Source organism: Heptranchias perlo, chromosome 2 (genome assembly GCF_035084215.1).
Source record: "Heptranchias perlo isolate sHepPer1 chromosome 2, sHepPer1.hap1, whole genome shotgun sequence".
NCBI classification, from domain to species: domain Eukaryota; kingdom Metazoa; phylum Chordata; class Chondrichthyes; order Hexanchiformes; family Hexanchidae; genus Heptranchias; species Heptranchias perlo.
This window is the reverse complement of record NC_090326.1, coordinates 96,535,181-96,557,132: the sequence shown is the minus strand read 5'-3', so window position 1 is coordinate 96,557,132 and position 21,952 is coordinate 96,535,181. Positions and strand designations below refer to the sequence as shown.

At 42.4% G+C, this 21,952-nt stretch overlaps 1 protein-coding gene and 1 long non-coding RNA gene across 2 annotated transcripts in view; one reads left to right on the top strand and one right to left on the bottom strand.

The window, feature by feature from the left end:
- The window catches only part of LOC137334100 (uncharacterized), a 62,035-nt gene extending 48,511 nt beyond the window's left edge, over nucleotides 1-13,524 (bottom strand). Inside the window, exon 1 of the long non-coding RNA XR_010966063.1 lies at nucleotides 13,452-13,524. This is a non-coding gene — a long non-coding RNA (uncharacterized lncRNA). The remainder of the gene's footprint in view (nucleotides 1-13,451) is intronic.
- gabbr2 (gamma-aminobutyric acid (GABA) B receptor, 2) overlaps nucleotides 1-21,952 on the top strand; it is a 971,826-nt gene that overhangs the window by 336,137 nt on the left and 613,737 nt on the right. The gene's annotated exons all lie outside the window — the stretch shown is intronic.

Sequence of the window (21,952 nt, the reverse complement as noted above, 5' to 3'; positions counted from 1 at the left end):
ATTCCTTTATCCATCTCACGGCTGTCAGGTGAGTGCTGCCCTGACAGCTTCTGCTCCATATGCCTTGCTTAAGACCAGATACCAAAGAGGTCCATATCCAGGATACAAGTCCATTCTTTTAGTCATCCTTAAAAAGTCCATTTTGAAAAGTTCAAAATCCTTCAAATCACCTAAAGGTGTCCTTAATACAAAATGGAATCCGAACACAATCTCACATAGCCTAGCTTCTCCGAATGGCCAGTTTCTTCCTTGATGCCCAATTTTCTGACTTGCAGCTAACCAACTTCTAGACCTGACTCCTTGAGCAGGTTTGTATGGAAGTGATTCCTTTCAAAATTCACCGAAGCGAACCCATTCCATGTGCCCATGCTATGGTGAGCATTGCCCGGGTTTTGCCAATCTCAGAATATTAGTAGTCATGTATGAAATGGAAGGATGTTATTTAGTTTGTTGAATTCACCCTCTCCAAAGAATTGATGTTACAGGCTGTCCCCATACATTTTCATTGCAATTCCTGGAACACGTTGATGTCAATTGTGCGTGGGAGATTTAAACCCTCTATCTCTGATTGTATCCGGTACAAAGCACATGGATTTGGTTACAGTGACCCATTCATACAAATGAAGATATCAAGAATATCTTCATCTGTATGTGATGATTTGAAAATGATTATTACTATGTATATATAATACAGACAAAGCCATTTGTATGCAAATTATGTGTGTCAATTTTGATTTTCTCTCATTCATTTGTGTCTGAGATTCATGGAGCCTATTTTTGTCCAAAATGATACAAGATTATGCACTGTCACCCATCCTGTTCAATATCTTCATCAATAATGTAATGGATGTTACTATAAGGAACAGTCCCTGGGAGTCTGATCCTGCTTATTGCAGCGTTCTTTTTGCAGATGACATTGTGTGTTGGCAGATCTAGTGTGCAATACTTGCCATCTTGAATGAGCTAACCCAGCAAGATATGGTGGTGGGTGCCTCTAAAGTACAATATTATAGCATTGCCTGGCTCAACAGGGGATCATAAAGGTATTGATTCAAAAGCTGTTTGTCCCAATTTTTGATTCATATCAGTAGCTTGAGGTTCTGGTGAATGCAATTTTTATCTAAGATACAATTCTTCAGCACTGTGCTTAGGAGTAAGGAACAATCTGGTCTTGTCTCTCTTCAATGACAGCTAAGTCCCAATGCACCTCTGGCATATAACATGTGTCTGAACAGTTCACTTTTGCAATTCAGAGTCCCTAGACATGCAATGAAAGGGCCTCCTGCACCCCATGTGTGAAATCCAGAGCCAAACTGTGTAGTGGATTTGTGTAAAAAGAGGAAATGATTGTAGGGAAAAAAAGGTTTCAGTGATGAATTACCTGCTCCTCAGCATCCTAGCGTGGGAATCAGTCTCTTGGAAGGCAAGTCTCTTTGTCAGAGTCCTTTAGTTAAGGACCGGTATTAAGAAGTTGGTGATGACTATAGCTGGTATGCGGTATTGGACTTAGGCACACTGATGATCTAGATTCTGTTATATTACAAGCTGTCCACAGATCATTCCATCATATTGAAGACAGCCAACCATCATATACAAGATTAGGGGTTCAAAAAACTTGCCCCTTGTCAACCTGGGTTCTCTGAGCTTAGGGTGAATTGGATACGTCCCTGTGGAGAGAGAGTATACAGTCCCAACAACGGACAAATCTACTTATGCGGATTTCTTAGTAATTTGATTTTTAAGCTCCTAAGCATTGTTGATTGGTTTCTGTGCATGTCAGACACATGCTATAAAAAACAATTCTATCTGACATTTCCATCATTTTTATTTCAGATCTCTATAAGCTAAAATCCATAAACAGCATTTGCAAGGAGAAAGGTTAGAATTAGAATGTACTAGTGGCAGCTGTCTGTTATGTACAACTCAAGCAGGTTAAATGCCAGAAGTCAAGTTTAGAAGGTTGTTCAATTATTAACGGCTATGATTTTATTTGGAAACTCACTGCCGGACATGATTTCATTGTGGTGCTGCATCCACATGGGAAGCACATGTCAAAAGTCCATTGCGTTGTTGTAATATGCCTTTGAGAGCTTGCAGGAAGAAACAAATCCATCTAAGAAAACAAAGGCAGTATTTTGGTTTCTGTGCAACATTTAAAGGAGCACAATCTTTTTTTAAAAAAAAGTTTGAGAATATATTTTATTTGTCTGTCAAATGTAGTGCAATGATGCAATCTGTGCCACAATCATAGAATGGTTACAGCACAGAAGGAGGCCATTCAGCCCGTCGAGTCCATGCCAGCTCTCTGCAAGAGCAATCCAGCTAGTCCCACTCTCCCGTCCTTTCCCGTAGCCCTGCAAATTTTTTTCTTTCACGTACTTATCCAGTTCCCTTTTGAAAGCCACAATTGAATCTGCCTCCACCACCCTTTCAGGCAGTGCATTCCAGATCACAACCACTCGCTGCATAAAAAAATATTTCCTCGTGTCACCTTTGGCTCTTTTGCCAATCACCTTAAATCTATGTCCTCTGGTTCTTGACCCTTCTGCCAATGGGAACAGTTTCTCTCTATCTACTCTGTCTAGACCCTTCATGATTTTGAAGACCTCTATCAAATCTCCTCGCAACCTTCTCTGCAGTAAAATGTGGCATTGTGTTGCAAAAATATTATCATGATGAGACTGATTATCTCAATTCGACTCTCTCCCTCTGGAGACTTAAAAGTCATGTTGGGAATGTTGTTTAAATAGCATTGGTTTTTATACTGTCTTATTATTTCATTTACATGCATAAGCATGGATATATTCACTATCAGGATCCCAGCTATATAAATACAAACACATTTCACTATTACATTATTTCTCAATGCATTAGTTCAATTATGTTATGTTACAAATACTGCAAGTCTCCTGTGATTTTCACTTTGTCCCTTGAGGTCACATAGGAGTTTCAAAAAATACAATCCCATTTGAGCAAAATTTACCCTTGCGTATAAATGTTTTAAAAGATTGGTTGAAGTCTAGGAGATGGGGTATCTATGAGTAGGGAATGTGGTGATAGCTTTTCAAGATGAAAGAAGGCATTACAGGTAGATCAGCAGTAAACTGACTTGTACTGTTTGCACCTATCGTTGTACCACCAACCCTTAGCTGGAGGTATTGGCATACCCACCCACCAGTGACTGCGGACAGCTGCGTCTGCAGGCTGTTTTAAAGCTTTGCCATCTTCTACAAGGACAATTACATCCAACTTGCATCATAAACATGGCACTGCTACTGCTGCTCTCTCTTTTTCTACCTTCAGTCCATTCCAAGATAGCATTGCTGTATCTGCTAATGTGCTGGCCACATATATATCAAGCTGGTGTCTGATGAATTGGTCAGCATGCCTCTCCTTTTCCACTGAAGAGGACAGGAGAATGACAGCTGCCCAATTTCACTGTACTGCTGCATTTGATGAAGTACAGAGCATTGATGGAAACCATGTGGCCCTCTGGCCAGCAGGTTCCTGGTCTTCCTCTGGCACTACAACTGGTTCCTGCTCACCTGTGTATTATCATCTGGTGCTATTTTCTCAAGCTTACTAAGTGCATCTTCCAGGATGTATATAGCTGTGCTGATAAAAGCAAATGTTGATGAGAGAGATGCATAGTACTGTTTTGGGCCATTATTATGCTAGTAAGGTGCTCTTCCAGTTCTATAATGTTAGAAAAAGAATAAATGTTAGAATGCCAGGTTTAAGAAATACCTTCAAACAGAGCTTACCTTGTGATCATCCGATGTGAAGTTTGGTTGTATATGGCTGTGTGGCAGTAAGTGTGAAGGCGAACAAAACATAAGAGCAGGATGCTACTAAATCTGAGCTTGGGGGAGGAATGCCATGCTCTTATATGCAAGGGTGTCCAAAATGGCCCCCTTCATGGATGTTAAGGGCATTTGATTTCTGAGCATTTCTCCAGTTTGGGTCTGTCCTCTTGTATTATGTACCATCTTGCACGTAAGCAGAGACACGATGGGCCGAAGGGCCTCTATCCGTGCTGTATAACTCTATGACTCTCTAAGTAATCTTGAGCTGTTATAAGTTGAAGGAGCACATAAACAGTGATTCAAAGAGTGAAACCCTTGGATGTAGTTGGTGTGCCAAGAATTTCAATTATAAGTTATAGCTTGAATGGATGCCCTGCTGAGACATTAGTGTGTATGAGATGCTTTAGAAAAAACATTGTCAAGGCTTGACAATGGGTCAGATGTGATAAACGTGGATATGTTGATGGTCAACACTTTGTGGAATGCAATCTTGGGCCTCCTTCTGCCACATGGCACTGTTGAGTAGTTTTACCCTGCTAGATTCCTTAAGTGTGCCATATTCTCTTGCACCTGTTCCCGAGTCCTGCAGTTACTGCACATAGCATTAGGTCTAGCCACCTCCTCCCAGACATTCTACACTGCTGTTTCTGCACACCCATCTCAGGCAATGGTACCTTCACTTGACCAGCCATTGAACAGGGAGTCACTGCTGCTCTGTCACTTGCTCACAGACTCTGTTTCATATAGGAAGATAGGAACATAGGAACAGGAGTAGGCCATTCAGCCCCTCGTGCCTGCTCTGCCATTTAATAAGATCATGGCTGATCTGTGATCTAACTCCATATACCTGCCTTTGGCCCATATCCCTTAATACCTTTGGTTGCCAAAAAGCTATCTATCTCAGATTTAAATTTAGCAATTGAGCTAGTATCAATTGCTATTTGCGGAAGAGAGTTCCAAACTTCTACCACCCTTTTTTTGTAGAAATGTTTTCTAATCTCACTCCTGAAAGGTCTGGCTCTAATTTTTAGACTGTGCCCCTACTCCTAGAATCCCCAACCAGCGGAAATAGTTTCTCTCTATCCACCCTATCTGTTCTCCTTAATATCTTATAAACTTCGATCAGATCACCCCTTAACCTTCTAAACTCTAGTGAATACAACCTCAATTTGTGTAATCTCTCCTCGTAACTTAACCCTTGAAGTCCGGGTATCATTCACGCTGCACTCCCTCCAAGGCCAATATGTCCTTCCGAAGGTGCGGTGCCCAGAACTGCTCACAGTACTCCAGGTGCGGTCTAACCAGGGTTTTGTATAGCTGCAGCATAACTTCTGCCCCCTTTTACTCTTGCCCTCTAGATATAAAGGCCAGCATTCCATTTGCCTTATTGATTATTTTCTGCACCTGTTCATTACACTTCAATGATCTATGTACCTGTACCCCTAGGTCCCTTTGGACATCCACTGTTTTTAACTTTTTACCATTTAGAAAGTACCCTGTTCTATCCTTTTTTGATCCAAAGTGGATGACTCACATTTGCCTACATTGAATTCCATTTGCCACAGTTTTGCCCATTCATCTAATCTATGAATATCGCTTTGTAATTTTATGTTTTCATCTACACTGCTTATAATGCCACCAATCTTTGTGTCATCGGCAAACTTAGATATGAGACTTTCTATGCCTTCATCTAAGTCGTAAATAAATATTGTGAATAATTGAGGCCCCAAAACAGATCCCTGCCGGGCTCCACTAGTCACATCCTGCCAATGTGAGTACCTACCCATTATCCCTACTCTCTGTCGCCTATCGCTCAGCCAACTTCCTAACCAAGTCCGTACTTTTCTCTCGATTCCATGGACTTCTATCTTAGCTAACAGTCTCTTATGTGGGACCTTATCAAATGCCTTCTGGAAGTCCATATAAATAACGTCCATTGACATTCCCCTGCCCACTACTTTAGTCACCTCTTCAAAAAATTGAATCTGGTTTGTCAGGCACGACCTACCTTTCACAAATCCATGCTGGCTGTCTCTGATTAACTGAAAATTCTCGGTGTTCAGTCACCCTATCCTTAATTATAGACTCCAGCATTTTCCCCACAACAGATGTTCGGCTAACTGGTCTATAATTCCTTGGTTTCCCCCTCTCTCCTTTCTTAAAAAATGGAGTGACGTGCAATTTTCCAATCTAGAGGAACAGTTCCTGAATCTAGAGAACTTTGAAAGATTATAGTTCGGGCATCTGCAATGTGCTCACCTACTTCCTTTAAAACCCTGGGATGGAAACCATCTTGTCCTGGGGATTTGTCACTCTTTAGTGCTATTATTTTCTTCATTACTGTTGCTTTACTTATGTTAATTTTATCGAGTCCCTGTCCCCGATTCAATATTAGTTTCCTTGGGATTTCCGGCATGCTATCCTCTTTTTCTACTGTAAATACTGACGCAAAGTAATTGTTCAACATGTCCGCCATTTCCCCATTGTCAATGACAATATCCCCACTTTCAGTTTTTAAGGGGCCAACACTGCTCCTGACCACCCTCTCTTTACTAATATAACTGTAAAAGTTCTTCGTATTGGTTTTGATGTCCATTGCAAGTTTCTTTTCATACTCTCTTTTTGTAGCTCTTACTATCTGTTTTGTGACCCTTTGTTGATCTTTGTATCTTTCCCATTCGCCAGGATCTGTGCCATTTTTTGCCTTTTTGTATGCCCTTTCCTTATGTCTTATATTGTCCCTTACCTCTTTCGTTGTCCATGGCTATTTTTTTTGGCAAGTAGAGTTCTTGCCCCTCAGGGGTATAAACCGATTCTGTATCACGTTAAATGTTTCTTTAAACATTTCCCACTGATCATCAGTCGTTTTACCCATCAACAGATTTGCCCAGTTTACTGAGGACAGTCTGTGTCTCATCCCATTGAAGTTGGCCTTGCCCAAGTCTAGAATCTAAGCAGCTGATTCACTTTTTTCCCTTTCAAATACTACCTTGAACTCGATCATGGTATGATCACTATTGGATAGATGTTCACGCACAGTTAAGCTGTTAACTAAATCTGGTTCATTACTCATTACTAAATCTAGTATGGCTTGCCCCCTTGTTGCCTCTAGGACATACTGCTGTAGAAATCCATCCCGGACACACTCAAGATTTATCGTCATGTTTACTTTGCCAACCATTGGGTTTTACCAGCCTCTTTCTTTTTCAGGTTTTGGAAAGGCTGATAGCTATATTTTAAACATTTACAGCAGTTTTAAAAATTAATAATTTTTTCCCCCAATTTCTATTTATTTAATTTTTACAGCAGCTTTTGGATGGCTTCAGTTTTGGGTGATTTGCTGTGCTCCCTCACCCACCCCACACCCACCCTCCGACAAGCCTATGACTGCAGGTGCAAAGTACCCTGGGAGCTAAAAGACATGATGTTAATTGATCAACCTCACAAAATAGTGTGTCTAGCATTACTGTTTTCAGTGAGCACTGTGCTCAGTGTCCCAGGCCCTCCTCTGTTTCACCAGGATTGAAATATCTGCCTTTATATTAAAATGCTTTGCAATGTGTCTGACAGGTGGGATAATGTGTTATCTAAGTCCCAATTTTTTGCTTTCGTAGAACTAAGCTTTTGAAATAAGAATGTTTAAATCTTCACAGAGCTATCTCCTGCATGTTTTAATCATTGACTACTCTCAAGATACAGGAGCAATTTTCCTTCTTCTCTTTCCTCCCCCCATCTCCCCGCACCCCCGCCCCCCACCCCGCAAGTTCACACTTCCCGTGGGACCTGAAGCCTGCTGAATTTGCTGGTTCAGATCATTTTAATGACTCAAATACTTCCATGGTACAGGAATGCCCTCTGAAAAGGCTTGCACCCAAAAGTGGGGAGGAAGCTGTGAGCTGCTGCTCCAGGGCTGAGAAGTCTTCAGCATCAGTAATGGTTGTTGGATTTGGGACTTCCAGGCTGTTATCCAAAAACAGTAGCCAGAAGGCCTCCAAACCTGATATTTGCCCTGTTGGCCCTGTTTAAAAAAGAAAAGTAATTTTTGGTGCTTCCAGCTGTTTGCTGCCTGCCCCTTCTCCAAGCCTCCAATCTGAGGAGGTTGGGTGCAAGCTATTGGCACTACTATGTTTGGCTCTTCATCAAGCAGAGACCCAGGAAAATGAGGCAGATGGTGTGGTGATGTTTCTATCTCATTCCATTCCATTTCAGTGCTTGCACCTGCTTGCGGAATGCTGTACCCCATTGCGGAAACCTCTAGAAGTGCGCATGAAGTCTATCTTCATTTTATTTTACCTCTGCTTTATAATGGGAAATAACTTGGTTGAGAGCAGAGCAGAGGAAAATCACCCAATTGAAGTGTTACTAAATTCCTAGTAGAGAAGATTACTGAATGAGTAGCATTGTACCATAAAATTGATCCCAGAGTACCATAAATCCATGACAAATCTTTAATCATAACTTTCTTTTCAATCGCTTCTTCCTCTTTGTAATCCTGGATTGCACAGCCTGGACTCTGGCTGAAAGGCTGAGGAAGTAACTGTGGACATTACTACAACAACAAGTTGCATTTATATAGCGCCTTTAACGTAGTAAAATGTCCCAAGGTGTTTCACAGGATTGTTATCAAACAAAATTTAGAACCAAACCACATAAGGAGATATTAGGACAAGTGACCAACAGTTTGGTCAAAGAGGTAGGTTTTAAGGAGCGTCTTAAAGGAGGAGAGAAAGGTAGAGAGGTTTGGGGAGGGAAATTCAAAGCTTAGAGTCTAAGCATCTGAAGGCACGGCTGCCAACGGTGAAGCGATGAAAATTGAGGTTGCGCAAGAGGCCAGAACTGGAGGAGTGCAGAGATATCGGAGGGTTTGTACGGCTTGTGGCGGTTACAGACTTGGGTTGTGGGGGGGTGGTGGGAGGCCATGAAATGATTTGAAAACAAGGATGAGATTTTTTAAATTGTTGTGTTGCCGGACTGGGAGCCACTGTAGGTCAGTGAGCACAGGGCTGATCAGTGAATGAGACTTGGTACAAGTTAGGATACGGGCAGCAGAGTTTTGGATGAGCTCAAGTTTACAGAGGTTGCAAGGTGGGGGGCTGGCTGGAAGTGCATTGGAATAATTGAGTCTAGAGATAACAAAGGCATGGATGAGGGATTCGGAAGCACGAACTGAGGCAGGGGTGGAGACGGGCAATGTTATGGAGGTGGAAGTAGGCAGTCATGGTGATAGAAAGGATATGGGGTTGGAAGTTCATCTCCGGGTCAAATAGGATGCCAAGATTGCGAATGGTCTGGTTCAGCCTCAGACAGTGGCCAGGGAGAGGGATGGAATCGGTGGCTAGGAAACCGAGTTTGTGGCGGGGACCGAAGACAATGGCTTCAGTCTTCCCTATATTTAGTTGGAGGAAATTTTTGCTCATCCAGTACTGGATGTCAGACATGCAGTGTGACAAATCAGAGACAGGAGGGGTCGAGGGAGATGGTGGTGAGGTGGAGCTGGTTGTCGTCAGTGTACATGTGGAACCTGACGTTGCATTTTTGGATGATGCCGCTGAGGGGTAGCATGTAGATGAGAAATAGGAGGGGGTCAAGGATAGATCCTTAGGGGACTCCAGAGGTAACAGTGCAGGAGCGGGAAGAGAAGCCATTGCAAGTGATTCTCTGGCTATGACTGGATAGATAGGAATGGAACCAGACAAGCACAATCCCACCCAGCTGGAGGAGGATGGTGTGGTCAGCCGTGTCAAAGGCTGCTGACATGTCGAGAAGGATGAGGAGGGATAGTTTACCATGGTCACCCGTCACATAGGATATCATTTGTGACTTTGATAAGGGCTATTTCAGAATTGTGGCGGGGTGGAAACCTAATTGGAGGGATTCAAACATAGATCCTCATCGTATTGGAACAATGCATTTGTCAAAAACAGCATACAAAATTGCAAAGAATAGTGTGGATCCAGGGGATTGGGAGAGATGTAAAGAACAGCTAAGAAGACAAAAAAGATAGTAAAAGCTGCAAAAAGGGAATACGAAAAAAAACTTGCACGCGATATCAAGATTAACACAAAAAACTATATAGAAGAAAAAGGGTAGTCAAGGGTAATGTGGGCCCTTTAAAAATGGATTCAGGTAATATTGCAAATGAAAATAAGGAAATGGCAGACTTGTTGAATGATTACTTTGTGTCAATCTTCACAGTAGAGCAAGATGACAATATACCTGAATTTCCAGGGAAACTAATAATGAATCAAGGACTGGAACTCATAGGAACAGGAGTAGGCCATTCAGCCCCTCGTGCCTGCTCCGCCATTTGATAAGATCATGGCTGATCTATGATCTAACTCCATATACCTGCCTTTGGCCCATATCCCTTAATACCTTTGGTTGCCAAAACGCTATCCATCTCAGATTTAAATTTAGCAATTGAGCTAGCATCAATTGCCGTTTGTGGAAGAGAGTTCCAAACTTCTACCGCCCTTTTTTTGTAGAAATGTTTTCTAATCTCGCTCCTGAAAGGTCTGGCTCTAATTTTTAGACTGTGCCCCCTACTCCTAGAATCCCCAACCAGCGGAAATAGTTTCTCTCTATCCACCCTATTTGTTCCCCTTAACCTTCGAAACTGTAGAGAATACAACCTCAATTTACGTAATCTCTCCTCGTAACTTAACTCGAAGTCCGGGTATCATTCTAGTAAACCTACGCTGCACTCTCTCCAAGGCCAGTATGTCCTTCTGAAGGTGCGGTTCCCAGAACTGCTCACAGTACTCTAGGTGCGGTCTAACCAGGGTTTTGTATAGCTGCAGCATAACTTCTGCCCCCTTGTACTCTAGTCCTCACTAAAGTTAATGTAAGCAAGACAGCAGTATTAGAAAAAATAATGGCACTGAAGACTGACAAATCCTCAGGACCTGATGGTTTCCACCTCAGGGTTTTAAACGAAGTAGGTGAGGAAATTGCAGATGCTTTAGCCATAATCTTTAAAAACTCTCTCGATTCAGGAATTGTCCCTTTAGATTGGAAAATTGCAAATCTAACTATTATTTAAGAAAAGTGAGAGAGTGAGAAACCAGAAATAATAGATCTGTTAGTCTAACATCTGTTGTGGGGAAGTGTCAAATGAACCTAATTGAATTTTTTGAGGCAGTAACTAAAGTAGTAGACCAGAGAATATCTATGGATTGTAGTTTTTCTGGACTTCCAGAAGGCATTCAATAAGGTTCCACATAAGTGACTGTTAGGTAAAATTAAAGCTCAGGGAATTGAAGGCAAATTATTGACCTGGTTAGGAAATTGGTTAGGCAATTGAAAACCGAGTAGGGATAATGGGTATGTACTCAAAATTGGAAGGAAATGACTAGTGCTGTCCCACAAGGGTCTGTGCTGAGGCCTCAACTATTCACGATATTTATTAATTATTTAGATAACACAATATAGCCATATATCCAAGTTTGCCGATGACACAAAGATTGGTGGCATGGTAAGTAGTGTAGACAGGAGCAAAAAATTACTAGCAGACATTGCTAGATTAAGTGAGTGGGCAAAACTGTGGCAGATGGATTTCAATGCAGTTAGGAGTGAGATCATCTATTTTGGACCAAAAAAGGGTAGGTCCAACTATTTTTTAAATGGTGATAAGCTAGGAACGGTGGAGGTCCAAAGAGATTTAGGCATCTGTTTTCCTGCCCGTTCCACTGGCTGTAGGCCTGCCATGGAGCAGGACTGTCCTAGTGGTATCCCTGGGCCGTGTACAAGAAATCCCAGGGCTAGAGCTCAGGTGCAATGTTCCTGTCCAGTACTAACGTGGGGAGGGGGCATGGAAAATGTGTCCTGAAATGCTGTTGATCGAAAGTTTCCATGATTATTTTCTATGGGGCAAAACTATTATAGTAGTGACTGCTAAAAGGGACAAAGGCATTTCAATCAGCAGAATCTTCTCATATTGTCCAGGGGAATGCTGAGACAGTGCGTTCCATGTGCAAGCGAAGCTTTTGTGGCTATAGTGATCAAAGCCCTGTGGCACTCACATTTTATATCATGCATAATGTCTACAGTCAGATCATATTTCAGTCTACTGCATAGAGCTGTTTGTGCTTAACTGCCAGGCCTTGAGTTTAATGGTTGCTACCAGCAAAATATGATTGTGTTGATTCCATTGGATCCTTTTCCAGCCGTGAGCAAACATTTGAAAATGAGGTTCACAATCACTGTTTTTGTACCTATTTGGTAAAGGAAGAGAATGAGAAATATTTCACACTTTATGCAGGGCTTTAGATGTTTAGTTCAGAAAAAAACCCCAGTAAAAATAAAAGTTTCAGACATTTGGTAAATCACTTCATTTTCTTGTCAGTCTGCTTTTGTCTCCCTAATTAAAGCAAAGAATCTGTCTATCATGACAGGTCAAAGATAAGCGGTGGGGTGGGGGGGGGCAGGGGGTGTGGCGATTTAAGTGTGAATTTTGCCCCAGTGGGATGTGGGGGAAGAGGGAAGAGGACCAGGGAGCTAATTTTACCTCAGCAGAGGTTGGGTTGGGGAAAGGGGTGGCGCAGGTTTGGGTTAATGCCTCAGTGAAAGGCAAGGGAGGCAGCATTCCATTTGTGTCAGTGAGGGAGGTATACATCAGCGAAGCCAGCAATTTGTGCCTCAGCGTATGGGAGGATGCCAGATGCTGATTCATTCAAAGTAATTCATTGGCTGCAAAGCATTTTGTGACATCCTGAGAATGTGAAAGGCACTATATAAATATAAGTTCTTTCTTTCTACACATCTCTTACTTCTCCACTTACAATGTTATGGCTGAGACTCACTCAGTGTCCATTTCACACACATCGTGTTTAAGTACAAGTTGAGTACTGTATTTTTCAACCATACTCAAGAGCACTTAAACTGCATACAGAACACAGTGAACAGGAGACAAACAGGGCTCGAGTCCCAGCTACGACATTGTGACTACAATCAGCAAGTACAATACTGAACCTGTAATCCTTTTCTTTAGGTTTCATACATTACACAGGATACTTCTTCGCTTTCATTGAAGAAAAGATTGAAAAGGTGTGTGATTTCAGTCTCTGAAATGCTGACTGGCATAATGTAGATCAAAAAAAAACTATTTCACTTTTGAGTACAGAACTAAAGGTAGAGGATGCAAGCACAAAATTATTAAACTTCAAGGCAGATTGGAAGAATATTTTTGCTCAAGAACAGTGAAAACATAGAATAGACTCCCAGCAAAAGTAATTACTGGTGCGGCAATTAACTTCTTGAAAAAAGAGCTAGATAAATATATGGTTAAGATTGAAGGACAGATGGTCATGCAAAGGAACATGATGATTACTAAATTCTTGGAACCAGGGAAAGTTTTGCTTGATTATGTTTGGAAGGCATGGAGATTAAATTAATTTGCTACAGACCATAAGGAGGCAAATTGTACACGATTTGTAGAGAGAATGAGTTTGATGGGCTGAATGGCCTTTCCTCAGCCTATTTTTTTATGTTCTTCTGTGAAAAACAAAACTCAAATGTAAATTGAAGAACATCAATAGAATAGCAAGACTGAATCATTGTCTTAAACTCACTAGCACCTGTGGTAGCATCTACACTATGTAGTTTAAGTACATGGTATGATGTTTTTTTTCAGTTTGTTTTTTTTACCTTGCCATGGTAGAGGCAGATGCGGCAATGGTTGTATGGGTGACGATGATATGGAAGCGTTGCCCGATGGTTCTGGCACATAAAAAGAAGTCAAAGATTTCACGTTGTGAAATATTTTGAAACCATTCAAATAAACAAAATATGGATTTCTGTGAATGAGAAAATCCTGAATAAAGTTCCTTTTTAGTGCTGGAATCCAATACCGGTTAGTTAGATCCCAAACTCTTCACAGAAGTGGAAATGTTATCTAACCAACAATCTAGGCATCTATCTCTCCTGTGACTTGATACAATGGCATTTCTGGTTGGCCAGGAGCAATATTTCTATTTCTAGTCCAAAAGAGAGAAATGACCCTGACTCTTACAAACGGAGTGAAAATTAAGCAAAGAACATGATGATGCGAAGAGGAGACTTGAAACAAATGGGGGAAAAGTGCCGCTTATGCATTGGGGAGACAATTATTATAAAACTTTGAAAAGATACAATTCTGAGCTAGTCACGATGGAACACTTTTGAAACCAGCATGATACATGAAAAAAGAAAGAGGAATCCCATTTTTTAATGAATGTTATAAAATAGCTGGAAATGCTCCCACAAGCCAAAAATGTTTAATTGAACAGTACTTAGCCCGTTGTCAAAAAATTACATCAAATAGATGGGGAAAATCCTTAATTTATGAGATGATGTGAAGTGCTCAAAACCATTGTGTTCTTTAGTACCTGGTGGCATTTCAGTTTCTGCTGGGATAATGGAATCACAAGGTTTTAATGAATCTTTTATGCTTCATAGTGGAGAAAATGCTTCTAGTTATGGCAAGCAAAGCTGTGAACGTGCTGAGCCTGACTGTTGCTCAGATAATAATTAACAAACCCCCTATGTGGCTTGTTCTAATAAACTCTCTGCAGCCAGTCTGTGCAGAAGGGAACATGCCGGTGTGTCATGCTACACCTGTCTTTGAGTGCCTGGTAAATTGTCACAAAGTGCTTAGTGTATGATAAAAGTGAAGTGTGTCACTGCTTAAAGCCATGACATTCTACAATGGAACCATTTTGGGATGCAGAGGTGCTTTTTGTTCTGTTCAAAAAATCAATTAACTTCAAGAAATTACATGGAGATGGGTGAAATATATGTTCCATGTGCATAATGGCATATGTTTTAGAAAAATAAACGAGTTGTGTCATCTTCCAACATTATTTTGCAAGATATTCTGTGCATTTAGTAGCAAACTGTACAATAATGTATATAATTTAATCATTATATTTTTGCTCCACAACTATAAATTTTTAGACAGTATAGGACGAACCAGATGAACGACAATGGTCTCTAAGTCCTGCATATTATTATGTTGTTGTATAACTGAAAACCAGAAAAAACTTATGATTAAAGTTCAGACTAACAAGTGCAGCATCTCTACAACACAGCCTTACATCAAGACACCAACTATTTTTAATGCTGGACAGTTGCATTCATTAAAACCCTGTGATTCCATTATCCCAGCAGAAACTGAAATGCCACCAGATACTAAAGAACGCAGTGGTTTTGAGCACTTCACATCATTTCATGAAGTGAAATGTTATCTAACCAACAATCTAGGAATCTATCTCACTTATGTCTTCATACAATAGCATTTCTGGTTGGCCAGGAGCAATATTTCTATTTCTAGTCCAAAAGAAGGAAATGACACTGAAACTTACATGTGGACTAAAAATCAAGCAAAGAATATGATGATGCAAAGAGGAGGCTTCCCTCCCCCGACTGCAATCGCCTACTCCCTACCACTACTTGCTTGTCGGCCGAGGACCATTCCCGCAGGCCCCAGGCACTGTCTCCTGCCGCACTTGCCCATCACCTGCCCACCGAGCCCAAAGTCATTGATGCCAGGTTCAGGCGGGAGTTGGGCCTGGTATATTTAACAACAACAAAAACAACTTGCATTTATATAGCACGTTTAACATAGTAAAACGTCCCAAGGTGCTTCACAGGAGCATTATCAAACAAAATTTGACACCGAGCCACATAAGGATATTAGGACCTGTGACCAAAAGCTTGGTCAAAGAGGTAGGTTTTAAGGAGCGTCTTAATGGAGGAAAGAGAGGTAGAAAGTTAGAGAGGTTTAGAGAGGGAATTCCAGAGCTTTAGGGCTTAGGCAGCTGAAGGCATGGCCACCAATGGTGGAGCGATTAAAATCAGGGATGCATAAGAGGCAAGAATGGGAGGAGTGCAGCGATCGCGGAGGGTTGTAGGGCTGGAGAAGGTTACAGAGATAGGGAGAGGCGAGGCCCTGGAGGGATTTTAAAACAAGGATGAGAATTTTAAAATAGAGACATTTAAATGAGGCCCAGAAGTCAAAAATGGCCTAGGCCTCACATCAGCGAGCCAGGGTGAGCATGACACTCGCCCCACTGGTCCCACACTTGCCTCTCGCTCCCAGTTAAAGTTGGGGCTTTATTCTGAGGAAAATGGATGACAGAGGACCACTGCACTGGGCTTTCAGCTCTATTGGCTGGCCTTCACTCAAATCCAGACTGATGGAATAAAAGTTTTATCTCTCTGCTGTTTGTAGAGTCCTATAGAAAATATGCTAGGCAATTTCAAAATGAGCAAAGCACAAAACTGGCATTACTTTAACACTAAATGGACACCCTCACTCAAGGGAGGCCACTGAGATGGTTTATGGCAGAAATGCAAAATATCATAATGATGCAGTGGAGGGTGCTTTTCTGAGGTTGGGGTTAAAGGATTTTGTTGAGTACAGTATAGGAAACATTCCCTAGGCTAACATCTCTTCCAAAATTTAGTAGAGAAGAAATTTAACTTGATCAAAAACTTCCCTATGTAACAACATTATCTATTTAAATGATAAATGAGCTTTTTTGAGGTCAATTCAAAAGTGAATGGTGCTATGTTGGTTTTAGCATGCCCCATCATGCTATCATAGTAGGTACAGCACTAGAGGAGGCCATATGGCCCATCTTTGAAAGAGTTATCCAATTAGTCTCACTCCCCTGCTCTTTTCCCATAGCCCGGTAATTTTTTTTCCCTTCAAGTATTTATCCAATTCCCTTTCAATAGTTACTATTGAATCTGCTTCCACCACCCTTTCAGGCAATGCATTCCAGATCATTACAACTCGCTGTGTTAAAAAAAAATGTTTCCTCATATCGCCTCTGGCTCTTTTGCCGATCACCTTAAATCTGTGTCCGCTGGTTGCTGACCCGTCTGCCACTGGAAACAGTTTCTCCTTATTTACTCTATCAAAACCATTCATGATTTTGAACACCTCTATCAAATCTCCCCTTAACCTTTTCTGTTCTAAGGAGAACAACCCCAACTTCTCAAGTCTCTCCACGTAACTGAAGTCCCTCATCCCTGGTACTATTCCAATGAATCTCTTCTGCACTCTCTCTCTAAGGCCTTGACATCGTTCCTAAAGTGTGGTGCCCAGAATTGAACATAATACTCAAGTTGCAGCCTAACCAGTGTTTTATAAAGGTTTAGCATAACTTCCTTCCTTTTGTACTCTATGCCTCTATTAATAATGTCATGTTGAGATCATCAACAAAAATCTGTCAGACAGACAATCGAGGTCTTAAAGATTCTGAAAGTTTTTGATAGGGTAGAGGTAGATTAACATTATACAACAGGTACACTTGTGTCTCGAAAGTTCATGGCCGCAGCTTAGCTAAAACAGGCTTAAATATGCTGTTTGCAAGACTATGGTATTTGGGGAGGGACCATTTTCAATAATAGTGAATTTAGCCTGTTACAATTCAAGCTACTTCATAAACTCTTTATTCATGATATTGCAAAAATGATGCCCAGCCATTGTTCAGTGGCAGCAAACTTGGTTCAGAGTCAGAAAGTTATGGGTTCAAATCCCACTCCAGAGACTTGAGCATGTAATCCAGGGTGACAATTTAGTATAGTACTGAGGGAGTGCTGCACTGTCGGAGGTGCCGTCTTTCAGCTGAGACGTTAAACCGAGGCCCTGTCTGCCCTCTCAAGTGGACATAATAGATCCCACAGCACTATTTGAAGAAGAGCAGGGGTGTTTTCCCGGTGTCCTGGACAATATTTATCCCTCAACCGACATCACTCACTTAAAAGCAGATTATCTGGTCATTATTTCATTGCTGTTTGTGGGATCTTGCTGTGCACAAATTGGCTGCCACATTTCCCACATTACAGAAGTGACTACACTTCAAAAGTATTTAATTGCTTGTATTGGGGTTCATTTCTAGGGGGATAGAATTGAAAAGCAGAGAAGTTATGTTAAACTTGCATAAAACCTTGGTTAGGCCACATTTGGAGTACTGTGAACAGTTCTGGCCTTCATATTATAATAAAAATATGGAGGTACTGGAGAAGGTACGAAAAAGATTTACTAGGATAATCCAGAATTGAGAGGTAATATCTATCAGGAATGGTGAACAGGCTGGGGCTCTTTTCTTTAGAAAAGAGAAGACTGAGGGGTGACCTGATAGAGAGAGACCAAGAAACGTTGGTATTCAGAGGGATTTGGATATCCTTGTACACGAATCATAGAAAGTTAACATGCAGATACAGCAAGCAATTAGGAAAGCAACTGGTATGTTAGCCTTTATTGCAAGGGGGTTGGAGTATCAGAGTAAGGAGGTTTTGCTGCAATTATATAGGGCTCTCGTGACACTGCACCTGGAGTACTGTGTGCCATTTTGGTGCCCTTACCGAAGGAAGGATATACTTGCCTTAGAGGGGGTGCAACGAAGGTTCACTTGATTGATTCCTGGGATGAGTGGGTTGTCCTATGAGGAGAGATTGAGTAGAATGGGCCGATACTCTCTGGAGTTTAGAAGAATGAGAGGTGATTTCATTGAAATGTATAAAATTCTTAGAGGGCTTGACAGGGTAAATTCTGAGAGGCTGTTTCCCCTGCTGGAGATTCTAGAACACGGGGGTCTTAGACCTCTCAAGGTAAGAGGTTAACCGAGATGAGGAAAAATTTCTTCACTCGGAGGGTTGTGAATCTTTGGAGTTATTTTTTACCTCAGAGGGCTGTGGATGCTCTGTCGTTGAGTATACTCAAGAATGAGATTGATATATTTTTGGACTCTTAAGGAAATCAAGGGATATTGGGATAGGGCAGGAACATGGAGTTGAGATAGAAGATCGGCTATGATATTAAATGGCAGAGCTGGCTCGAGATGCCATATGGCCTACTTCTGCTCCTGCTCCTATTTCTTATGTTCTTATGTAGGTCTTTAAGATTTGATAGGGTAAACGTAGAGGGGTCACAGTCTCAGGATACGGGGTATGCCATTTAGAACCGAGATGAGGAGAAATTTCTTCACTCAGAGGGTGGTGAACCTGTGGAATTCTCTACCACAGAAGGCAGTGGAGGCCAAGTCATTAGATGTATTCAAGAAGGAGATAGATATATTTCTTAATGCTAAAGGGATCAAGGGATATGGGGAAAAAGCGGGAACAGGGTACTGAGTTAGACGATCAGCCTTGATCATTTTGAATGGCGGAGCAGGCCCAAAGGGCCGGATGGCCTACTCTTGCTCCTATTTTCGATGTTTCGATGTTTCTAAGATGTTTCTGCTTGCGGGGGAGACCAGAACTAGGGGCCGCTAATATAAGATAGTCACTAATAAATTCAGTAGGGAATTCAGAAGAAATTTCTTTACCAAGAGAGTGGTTAGAATGTGGAACTCGCTGCCACAAGGAGTAATTGAGGCGAGATGATCCATCTCTGCCTCCTCCCAAGACCTCCACCGTCACAGAAGCCAGTCTTCAGCCAATTCGATTCACTCTGCATGATATCAAGAAACGGTTGAGTGCACTGGATACAGCAAAGGCTGTGGGCCCCTGACAACATCACGGCTGAAGTGCTGAAGACTTGTGCTCCAGAACTAGCCATGCCTCTAGCCAAGCTGTTCCAGTACAGCTACAACACTGGCATCTACCTGACAAAGTGGAAAATTGCCCAGGTCCACAAAAAGCAGGACAAATCCAATCTAATCCAGCCAATTACTGCCTCATCAGTCAACACTCAATCATCAGTAAAGTGATGGAAGGTGCCGTCAACAGTGCTATCAAGCAGCACTTACTCACCAGTAATCTGCTCACCGATGCTCAGGTTGAGTTCTGCCCGGACCACTCGGCTCCAGACCTCATGGACAAAAGAGCTATATTCCAGAGGTGAGGTTAGAGTGACTGCCCTTGACATCAAGGCAGCATTTGACAGAGTGTCGCACCAAGGAGCCCTAGTAAAATTGAAGTCAATGGGAATCAGGGGGGAAACTCTCCAGTGGCGGGAGTGATACCTAGCACAAAGGAAGATGGTAGTGGTTGTTGGAGGCCAATCATCTCAGCCCCAGGACATTGCTGCAGGAGTTCCTCAGGGCAGTGTCCTAGGCTCAACCATCTTCAGCTGCTTCATCAATGACCTTCCCTGCATCATAAGGTCAGAAATGGGGATGTTCGCTGATGATTGCACAGTGTTCAGTTCCATTTGCAGCCCCTCTGATAATGAAGCAGCCTGTGCCCGCATGCAGCAAGATCTGGACAACATCCAGGCTTGGGTTGATAAGTGGCAAGTAACATTCGTGCTGCACAAGTGACAGGAAATGACCATCTTCAACAAGAGAGAGTCTAACCACCTCCCCTTGACATTTAATGGCATTATCACCACCAAATCCCCGACCATCAACATCCAAGGGGGGTCACCATTGACATCCAGGACAAAGCAGCCCGCTTGATCGGCACCCCATCCGCCACCTTAAGTATTCACTCCCTTCACCACTGGTGCACCATGGCTGCAGTGTGTACTATCTACAAGATGCTTTGCAGCAACGCGACAAGCTTTCTTTGACAGCATCTCCCAAAGCCGCGACCTCTACCACCTAGAAGGACAAGAGCAGCAGGTACATGGGAACAACAGCACCTGCACTTTCCCCTCCAAGTCACACACTATCCTGACTTGGAAATATATCGCCGTTCCTTCGTCGTCGCTGGGTCAAAATCCTGGAACTCCCTTCCTAACAGCACTGTGGGAGAACCTTCACCACACAGACTGCAGCAGTTCAAGAAGGCGGCTCACCACCACCTTCTCAAGGGCAATTAGGGATGTTGGCCTTGCCAGCGACACCCACATCCCATGAATGAATTTAAAAAAAAACGACTAGCATAGATGCCTTTAAGGGGAAGCTAGATTAACACATGAGGGAGCAAGTAATAGCAGGATATGCTGATAGGGTTAGATGGAGTAGGGACAGGAGGAGGCTTGTATGGAGCATAATCACTGGCATGGACCTGTTGGGCAGAATGGCCTGTTTCTTTGCTGTATATTCTATGTAAAACACTTTTGAGACATCCTGAGGTTGTGAAAGATGCTACATAAATGCAAGTGTTTCTTTCTTTCAAGCCCATATTTGCTGTGAAAGAAACTTGACCTAATGTGCAAAATATCTGAGATAGCGGCTTGCAAGGTGAACAGTGAACCCTCCTACTATTGTATCCTGTGAACTTTTTAAAATCAATGGAAACCATCATGCTAACAGGCCATATAGCTAAGGCCAAAAAATAGTAATCAGGTTTATTGTACAACTTTTATTTAATAGCACCTTTACAAAGGCACGCTTGGTCAAAGGTGTGTTTTAAGGAGGGCCTTAAAGAGAAGGAGGTGGAGGGATTGAAGGAGAAAATTCTGAAATCTAGACATCCAAAGCCACAGCTACAAATGAACAGAAATCTGCATGGAGTAATGCACAAGAGGTCAGAATCAGAAGGATGGAGAGCTTTGGGGATTATCGGACTGGAGAGACAGGTATTAAAGACAATGAAAAGAATTTTACATTTTAAATCTTTGGGGCTTGGGACTAGTAGGCTAGTGAGGGGAAGGATGATGGATGAGCAGGAGTTGTTTTTTTTTATTCGTTCATGGGATGTGGGCGTCGCTGGTGAGGCCAGCATGCATTGCCCACCCCTAATTGCCCTTGAGAAGGTGGTGGTGAGCCGCCTTCTTGAACCGCTGCAGTCCGTGTGGTGAAGGTTCTCCCACAGTGCTGTTAGGAAGGGAGTTCCAGGATTTTGAACCAGCAACGATGAAGGAACGGCGATATATTTCCAAGTCGGGATTGTGTGTGATTTGGAGGGGAATGTGCAGATGGTGTTGTTCGCATGTGCCTGCTGCTCTTGTCCTTCTAGGTGGTAGAGGTCGCGGGTTTGGGAGGTGGTGTCGAAGAAGCCTTGGCGAGTTGCTGCAGTGCATCCTGTGGATGGTACACACTGCAGCCACTGTGCGCCAGTGGTGAAGGGAGTGAATGTTTAGGGTGGTGGATGGGGTGCCAATCAAGTGGGCTGCTTTGTCCTGGATGGTGTCGAGCTTCTTGAGTGTTGTTGGAGCTGCACTCATCCAAGCAAGTGGAGAGTATTCCATCTCACTCCTGACTTATGCCTTGTAGATGGTAGAAAGGCTTTGTGGAGTCAGGAGGTGAGTCACTCGCCGCAGAATACCC